Raw genomic sequence first — 9,262 nt, 5'->3', positions numbered from 1 at the left:
AGAACAAAGGAACTACAACTGTCAAAATAATTTTGAAAGGAGGAATAAAATTGGAGGACTAACATGGATTTTAAGAATTACTATAAAGCTACGATAATCAAGACAGTGTAGTATTGGCAAAGGGATAGATACACCTTTGTAAAATATCAATTGGTCATATTTGTGTGTGAAGGTGTGACTATGAAGGGATGGCACAAGGGAGTTCTGTAGGGTGATGGGACAGTCATGTATCCTTAGTGTGGTGGTGGTTACATGAATACACACATGGGTTAAAACTCACAGAATCCCCAAGGTCAATTTTACTGTATGAGTGATTGATTGATGGCTGCGTTGGGTCTTCATTGCTGTGCGCGGGCTTTCTCTAGTTGCCGCAAGCGGGGGCTACTCTTTGTTGCAGTGTGCGGGCTTCTCACTGCAGTGGCTTCTCTTGTTGTGGAGCATGGGCTCTAGAGCGCAGGCTCAGCAGTTGTGGCGCACGGGCTTAGTTGCTCCGTGGCATGTGGGATCTTCCTGGACCAGGGCTCGAACCCATGTCCCCTGCGTTGGCAGGCGGATTCTTAACCACTGTGCCACCAGGGAAGTCCCTGTATGATTATTTTTTAAATAAATTTTTAAATCTTTGTCAATCAAACAGGTGAGAATCCTTGCTTTCTGTAAGACTGTTTTAACACAGGTGTACGTATGCCTAAACAGTAGTTCTGTTTTCTTTTGCTCTACATATAAAGGGAATCCTAAGTTACGTCCTCTCGTATCTGACTTCTTTCACTTAACATTTTGTCTGTGTGATTTAGTTCATTCCATCTCATAATTGTGTAGTATTCCATGGTATCCATATAACACAATTTATTTATGCACTTCCTATTGATGTATAATTGGCTTGTTTCCAGGTTTTTTACTATTAAAAATAGTTTTACTACATGAACATTCCTGTATCTCTCCCAGGTTTACATGTATGCGTGAGAACGCGCACCACAGCTAGTATAAGATGGCAGAAAGGTAAATCGAACACTACCTAACCACCCAATAGAGAATGACTGAATACACCCTGGCTATGATAGATGATGGCACATCATCAGAATCACTTCAAAACCTGTGAGCCACTGTTTGGATGAGTTACACAAGTGCTCACCAGGGGCTGTTGTGGTGATGACTCATGTCCCTGTAGACTGCAGATGGGTCCCAGTAACGTTTGGGGCAGGGAGCTCACTGAGCTCATCTTGGGGCTCCCGAGGGCAGAGATGAGGACAAACAGGAAGGAGCCTGTGACACAGGCTGCTGGCCGCCCCAGAGCACTCCGGAGAGGGCCTCAACGGGTCCTGGCCCAGGGTTCTGATCTCAGAGCTTCTGCACCTGCCTGCCTGCCGCGAGCACTTCCAGGAAGGCATCCCTTCCGGGAAGGCACCCCGCCCTGGGCCAGGCCTGAGGCAGCCACTTCAGTCCTGCCCCACCAGCTCTGACCCCCTCCTCCTCCTCCTCTTGGGCAAATCTGCTCTCTCATCTCTACAGGTCACCCTCCATTCATGAGCACCCCCTGCATTAAACTGGGAATGTAATAGTACCTGCTGTGTAGGTGAGGAGACAGGCCCAGAGAGGGCAGGGGCTGGGCCTGCAGCCCCACAGCAGGTCAGCAGGCAGGTTGTGGGTTGTGGTCCTCGTCCTGCAGCAGCTCATCCCCTCAAGCCAAATGGAGCTTTTCTGCTGCTTCTCCCTCCAGGCCTGTGTCTCCCCAGACAAGCAGCCCTGGTGCTCCACTCACCCCAGCCAGGGGTTCTAGACCAGCATTCAGTCTCAGGGAGGGGACTGGGTGGAAGCAGAGCTGGCAGCTGGCCAGGATCTGAATGGGGACTTGGGGGGGGGGGTCTTTTCCTAAACCCCAGGCTCTGTTGGGGCTTCCCCCAGTGCCTTCAGCATCTGTGGCTGTGCCTTCCGGCTATAGCCAAACCTGCCCCAGGATCCAGGCTGCAGACTTCTGAACTCCAGGCTTGGTGGAAAGAAGCATATGATGCAACCTTTCAGTGAGAAAAAGAAGATTAAAACTATGACAACAACTTCCCTTTAACCCTGGAAATGAGCTTCTGGTAGGAGGCAGTAGAGCAGGAGGGAGAGGGAGGCATCTACAGAAGACCCTGAACTTAGACCAGGGTTCTCCAGGAGGAACAGGCAGAGCTGACCCTAGGTACCCCCAGCTGTCCACACACAGAGAGGGAGCCTCCGAGGGACACCCAGGCCTGGGGCTCACACACCCAGAGGCCTGTGACCCTCTCAGGTGTGAATGTTAAAGCCTCTGTCGTTCCTCTGTCTTTTTTGAAGCCTTCCCAGACTTGGAGATGAGACATCCCTGCTGGCGAAGGCAGGTATAGCTGTGATGTGGACAGTGCGTGGCTGAGCTGTGCCTGGTGACACCAAGACCTCCCATGGGGCCAAGGCTTCAGTCAGGCTTCCATGAATGAAAGGAAAAGGCTGCTTTAACTTAGCAGGCTGCTCAGGTTTGGACCTGGGCTCACCCTGCACCACAGACATCCAGAACGGGAAGTGGGGAGGTTGTAGGATGTGGTCCAGTAACAGCCAGGCTGAGAGCTCAGGACAGAGAGCAGAGGCCACTGTGAGATCAAGATACTGGGCCTAGTAATGAGGAGGAGGGAGAGGAAGATCAGGAAGGCCTCTGCAAAGGACTGGGCTCAGGGCTGATGAAAACATGGACACTCAGGGCCTCAGTTTGCCCACCTGTACACTGGTGATAAAAGTTGAATTTACATGGTGCAGTTGGTGTGAGAAAAGCACGGTTCATGTAAAATGATCAGCCAGTGTCTGGCACAGAGTAACTGCGAGGTTAATGCTGATGGTATTGTTATTTTTATTATTACAAGAATCACTCAGTCTTAATTGTTGACATGCTCTTCTCCCCCGTGGGGTGGGCACCTTGCTCCCTTCAAAGGTAAGCCCCATCTGTCCACCTCTGTGGCTCCAGTGTGGGGACACTGGCAGTCACCATAGAGGCCTGGTGAAGGAGGGAGTGTTTGATAGGGAGAATAATGGCCCCCGAATGATATCCATGTCCTAAACCACAGGACCTGGAATATGCCACCTTACATGGTAACAGGGACTTTGCAAATATGATTAAATTTAAGCATTTTGAGATGGGGAGATTGTCCTGGATTGGGCCCAGTGTAATCACGAGGGTCCTTGTAAGTGAAAGACGAAGGCAGGAAAGAAAGAGAGTGATTCGATGTGAGAAAAGACTCCACTGGCTATTGCTGGGCTTTAAAGATGGAAAAAAGGGGCCAAGGACTGCAGGCCACCTCTAGACACTGGAAAAGGCAAGGGAATGATTTCTCCCCGAGAGCCTCCAGAAGGCCCAGAAGGAACACAGCCCTGAGGACACCTTGTGAGACTTCTGAACTCCAGAACTGAAAGATAATACATTTGTGTTGTTTTAAGCCACTGAGTTTGGTGTAAATTTGTTACATCATTAATAGGAAACTACTAGATAGGGAAACACATGTCCTCCCCACTCCCTTCCTTCCTTCTCAGGCCCCTATTTCCGTCAGAAATGCCCAGTCCTGTGGCCCCTACGAGGTTGTGGCCCTGTCCCCTCGGTCAACCTCAGAAACAGGGGGAGACTGAGGAGGTTACAGGTCCCCTGGGGAGGGTATATTAGGACCCAGTGCTTCTCAAGGGGGCAGGCAGGGAAGGGGCCTGGGGTACAAAGGAGGCCCCCACATTGCCCATTATTCCACCTACTACAATAATACACATACTTGAGGGTGGGGACAAGGTGACGTGAGTGACAGTAATTGTGAGATCTAGAGGGGGGCTGATAACAACTGATGTTTACTTGCTGTACCAAGCACTTCCCTAGGTGAATGATGTATTATCTCATTTAACCTTCACCATGACCCTGTGAGGAGGGAAAGTTATTACCCCTGATGACAGAAAAGCAAAGGGAGGCACAGAGAGCTTGAGTAACTTGCCCATCACGTGACATCATGGAAATTTAGTCCTGGACTGTGTCATTCCAGAGCCCCTCCTCTTGCTCACCCTACTCCACTGACTGGATTACTAGATTAATCAAATGTTGTCATGGGGAATTCCCTGGCCATCCAGTGGTTAGGAGTCGGCTCTTTCACTGCTGTGGCCCAGGTTCAATCCCTGGTCAGGGAACTAAGATCTCACAAGCGTGGTGCAGCCTGAAAAAAAAAATGTGGTCATGAGTGAGGGCCATTACACATGTTTTCTCCAAAGCCCAGTGGGCATTAGCCCCCTTTTATGAATGAGGAACTGAAGCTAGGAGAGAATAGATGACTTGCCTAAGGTCACACAACCAGGACTTGGGGTTCTGGCCTTTAAATGAGATTTTCCAGGCTCTGAAACCACATTTCCTCAGTTATTATGAGTGTGAATGAGGTCCAAGGGGAGATGGACTCCAACATCTGAGGACAAAATGGGCAGACCCTCTCCATCCCCTCAGAGACAGCTGTCTCCACACCACGGCTGATGTCAGGAGATAAAGAATAAACAATTCCCCCAAATATGACTTCCACAGACAGGGCTGAGGGAACCTCAGTAACTTCCAGGGCTGAAGGCAAGAGGACCCTGATCCCAGAGGAGGTTCTTTTTGGTTTTATTTATGTTTTAATTTTACACATTTATTATTTTTTAACATCTTTATTGGAGTATAATTACTTTACAATGTTGTGTTAATTTCTGCTGTATAACAAAGTGAATCAGCTGTATGTATGCATATATCCCCATATCCTCTCCCTCTTGAGCCTCCCTCCCACCCTCCCTATCCCACCCCTCTAGGTGGTCACAAAGCACGGAGCTGATCTCCCTGTGCTATGCGGCTGCTTCCCACTAGCTATCTATTTCACAGTTGGTAGTATATATAAGTCCATGCCACTCTCTCACTTCGTCCCAGCTTACCCTGCCCCCTCCCCGTGTCCTCAAGTGCATTCTTTACACCAGAGGAGGTTCTGAAGGAAGTAGTCTACACTTTGTGGTCTAGACAAGGAAATTGGGGTGGCTCAGACCCTGTGTGGAGGAGTCCCAGAGTGTCACATTGCTCCCCATTCTCACTGCATTTTTAGTTGTTTCTTTGGGTTTTTTTTAACCTGAGAAATGTACATCTTAATGAATATTAATGAATTTCACATCCATGAACAATCACCCAGATCAAGCAGTATACCATTATCCACATTCCAGAAGTCCCCTGGGTCCCTTCTCAATCATATTCCTCCGTCCACCAGAAGTAAACACTATTATGACTTGGTCATTATCATTCCCTTGATTTTCTTTATAATTTTACCACTAGCAATGGATTCGTTTTGGCTGTTTTTGAACTTCATGTAAATGGATCATACAGTGTGCAATCATTTATGTTTGGCCTCTTTTGCTCCATGTATTCGTGGATCTTTCATTCTCATTGTACAATATTCCATTCTGTGAATATACAACTTATTTATATACTTCGTGGCACTTCTGGTTTTTCTATTTTTAGTTTTTAATATATTCTAGATTTGAGCCTTTCATCAGTTAAATGTGCTTCAATTACCTTCTCCCAATTTGTGTCCCAATTTGTGGTTTTCATTCTTTATGGTGTTTTTTGATCAATAGACATTCTTAATTTTAATGTAATTGAATGTTTTATAATTGTCATTTAGTGTTTTTCTGTCTTATTTAAGTAAAACTTTCCTATCTTCTATATTCTACTATTTTAAAGTCTTAAAGCTCTTTGGGGGACTTCCCTGGTGGTCCAGTGGTTAAGAATCCATCTTGCAATGCAGGGGACGCAGGGGATCCCTGGTCAGGGAGCTAAGATCCCACATACTGCAGAGCAACTGAGCCCACGCACCACAACTAAGACCCGATGCAGCCCAAAAATAAATAAATAAATATTTTTTTAAAAAGCTCTTTAGTTTTGCCTTTCACATTTAGGTTTTCAATCCACCTAGTATTATTTTTATTTGTGTTGTGAGGTAAGGATCCAATTTCATTTTTTTTCTATATGGATAACTGATTGTTCCATTTATCAGAAGTCCAACCATTCCCCACTGGTTTCACAGTACCTCCTTGGCCACCTATTCTCTGTCTACATTATGAATGGGTCTGTTTCTGAGACCACTCGTCTTTCACTCGTCTATTTGTCTACCCTTGCAGCAATATCACACCATCTTTTCTTTTTGCGGTACACTGGCCTCTCACTGTTGTGGCCTCTCCCGTTGTGGAGCACAGGCTCCGGACGCGCAGGCTCAGCGGCCATGGCTCATGGGCCCAGCCGCTCTGCGGCATGTGGGATCTTCCCGGACCGGGGCACGAACCCGTGTCCCCTGCATCGGCAGGCAGACTCTGAACCACTGCGCCACCAGGGAAGCCCAATATCACACCATCTTAATTGCTATACCTTTAAAATAAATATGGGTGCCCTGGCTAGTTGGCACTTCCACATAAATTTAAGAATTAACTTGTTAGGATACACACACACAAATCTATTGAAATCATGATTGTATTTGTATTGAACCTATAAAACAGTATAGAGGGAACTGACAGCTTTATGACATTGACTCTTCCATTCGATGAACATGTATATCTATTTATTTAGTCTTTTTAAATATAGATTGATCTATTTATTTATTTATGTATTTATTTATTTATGGCTGAGTTGGGTCTTCCATTGCTGTGCGCGGGCTTTTCTCTAGTTGCGGCGAGCGGGGGCTACTCTTCATGGCAGTGCACAAGCTTCTCACTGCGGTGGCTTCTCTTGTTGCGGAGCACAGGCTCTAGGTATGCAGGCTTCAGTAGTTGTGGCTTGTGGGCTCTAGAGAGCAGGCTCAGTAGTTGTGGCACACGGGCTTAGTTGCTCCACAGTATGTGGGATCTTCCCAGACCAGGGCTCGAACCCGTGTCCCCTGAACTGGTGGGCAGATTCTTAACCACTGCACCACCAGGGAAGCCCCTATTTAGTCTTTTAAAATGTCTTTCGATAAGGTTTTATATTTTTCCCAAAAAAACTTGGCCTCTTTTGTTACTTTCTAAGTAGTTCATACATGGTATCTTTATTAAAATTTTCTTAGTTTGTTGTTAGCATATAAAAGCAATAGATTTTTTTAAAGGCATTTTTTTAAATTTATTTATTTATTTATTTTTGGCTGCATTGGGTCTTCATTGCTGTGCACGGGCTTTCTCTAGTTGCGGTGAGCAGGGGCACCTCTTCATTGTGGTGCACGGGCTTCTCATTGCAGTGGCTTCTCTTGTTGTGGAGCACAGGCTTTAGGCACGCAGGCTTCAGTAGTTGTGGTGCATGGGCTCAGTAGTTGTGGCCCGCGGGCTTATTTGCTCTGCGGCATGTAGTATCTTCCTAGACCAGGGCTTGAACCCGTATCCCCTGCATTGGCAGGCGGATTCTTAACCACTGCGCCACCAGTGAAGTCCCTAAAAGCAATAGATTTTTAAATATGGATTTTGTATCAGAAATCTTCTTAAATTCTTAAAAATTCTAATAATTTATCCATGCACTATTTTGGATTTTCTAAATATACGGTGGTATCATCTACAAATAATGACAATTCTGTTCTTCATTTCCAATTTTTAAACATTTTATTTCTCTTCCTTGTCTTACTGTGCCTGCTAGACCCTCCAGTACAATGCTGAGCAGAAATGGTGATAGCAGGCATCTTTGCCACGTTCCAAATGTCAAAGCTCTTAACATTTCACTTCTGTCATTTACTGTAAATCTTTGTAGATACCCTTTAAGAAAATTTATTCAACTAATTTGCTAAGATTTTTAAAATCATGAATAGATGTCGAATTTTATCTAACCCTTTCTCTACATTTATTAAGATGATTGTGGTTTTTCTCCTTTAATCTGCTAATGAGGCAAATTATGCTGATTGAGTTCAAGTGCTAAACCACATCACAGGTTTACAATAAATCTAACTTGATCATATTATTCTTTTTTAATATATTGGATTTAGGCAGTGCTATAGAGTGAATGTTTGTGTCCCCTCAAAATTCATATGTTGAAACCTAATCCCCAGTGTGACGGTATTAGAAGGTAGGGTCTTTGGGAGGTGACTAGGTCATGAGAGTGGAGCCCTCATGAATGGCATTCGTGCCCTTATAAAAGAGACCCTAGAGAGCAACCTTGCCCCTTCACTATGTGAGGACACAGCGAGAAGACAGCCGTCTAGGAACCAGGAAGTTGGTCCTCACCAGACAGCAAATCTGCCGGCACCTTGATCTTAGACTTCCCAGCCTCCATAACTGTGAGAAATAGATGTTTGTTGTTTATTAGCCACCTAGTCTACACTATTTTGTTATAGTAGCCTGAACAGACTAAGACAGGCAGTTATCATTTAGCTTAAAATAGTTACATCTATCTTCTGGAGATTGTTCTGTAATATTCTTTTCTTACTCATCAGGTTTTAGTATCAAGGTTATAGCAGCCCCATAAATTGAATTAGGAATGCTCCCTCTTTTTCTACACTCTGGAATTGGTTCTATAAAATTGGAATTATTATTATTATAAATAATTATTATAAATAATAATTCTTATTCCTGGAGTATTTCACCAGTGAAGCCATCTGGAGACAGTTTTGGCAAGTTATATGTCTGTAGTGATTTGTCCATTTTACCTAATTTTCAACCCAATTGGCATAAAGTTGCTTTTTTGGACATTGAGCAAATTGTCACATCAGTGGAGGGCCACAGACACATGTCTGGACTTTGATATTTGACAAAGTCAGAATATGCTCATTGAAAGGTGAAATAATGGGTGTGTTGAATTTGTTTTCACTAGCTGTTTTCCACTTCCAGACCTCTGTAATGCTATTCCTTCTTACTGGACTGCCTTCTCTTCCCCTTCATCACCTAGTGGATTCCTTCTTGCTTTGTGTGGTGTTTTTGTTGTTGTGGGTGAGGGTGGGGGGAGTTGGTTTGCTTGTTTGTGCACCACGTGGCTTGCAGGATCTTAGTTCCCTGACCAGGGATCTAACCCGGTCCCTGGCAGTGAAAGCACCAGGTCCTAACCACTGGACCACCAGGGAATTCCCGCTTCTTGTTTTTTAAAATGCAGTTCAGGTACCACATCCTCCAAGAAGGCTTCCAGAGTTCCCACAGTGGACTAAGCATCTGTCCCAGGGTCCCCGCAGCTCACTGGATCCATCACTGCTAATGTACTAACCACACTGCACTGAAATTCTTTCTCTGCGTCTGTCTCCCCCACTAGACCGTGGGCTCCTTCCTCTGTGTCCTCAGAGCACAGCAG

Source organism: Stenella coeruleoalba, assembly GCF_951394435.1.
Source record: "Stenella coeruleoalba genome assembly, chromosome: X".
Classification (NCBI taxonomy): Eukaryota; Metazoa; Chordata; class Mammalia; order Artiodactyla; family Delphinidae; genus Stenella; species Stenella coeruleoalba.
The sequence above is the reverse complement of the archived record's forward strand: the minus strand, read 5'-3'. Positions refer to the sequence as shown.